Consider the following 440-nt stretch of genomic DNA (forward strand, 5'->3'; position numbering starts at 1 on the left):
TGCCAAAATCTAACATCTGAGGGGGAAAATTTTCCATGCCAGAAGTAACAGACTGCAGAGCTGCTTGGGGCTTTTCTCACTGGTCTGTTTGTGCCCTACAGTCAGACCCTCTGACAAAGCTTAGATGAAAAGTACCATCACCAGCACATGATGGTTCAGACCAGTTAGTTGTTGACAGTTCACCAGCTCAGACACAGCCTTCATAGCCCTCTTTTTTTTCTAGTACTTAGTTGCTAATTTTATGTGTTAATAAAGATTCCTTGTAGTGCTAAGACCTCACTGCTGGGGTCCTCACTGCTGGGGTCCTCACTGATCCCCCACACCCCATAGCTGTCAGCCTCGAGATGCTTTAAAACTATATATATTGTGAAATTTCATTTAAAATAAAAATGAAGCTGGGAAAAAATAGTCTTTGCCTCTGCCTAGCCCCCCACCCACCC

Source organism: Charadrius vociferus, unplaced genomic scaffold (assembly GCF_000708025.1).
Source record: "Charadrius vociferus isolate BGI_N301 unplaced genomic scaffold, ASM70802v2 scaffold169, whole genome shotgun sequence".
Classification (NCBI taxonomy): Eukaryota; Metazoa; Chordata; class Aves; order Charadriiformes; family Charadriidae; genus Charadrius; species Charadrius vociferus.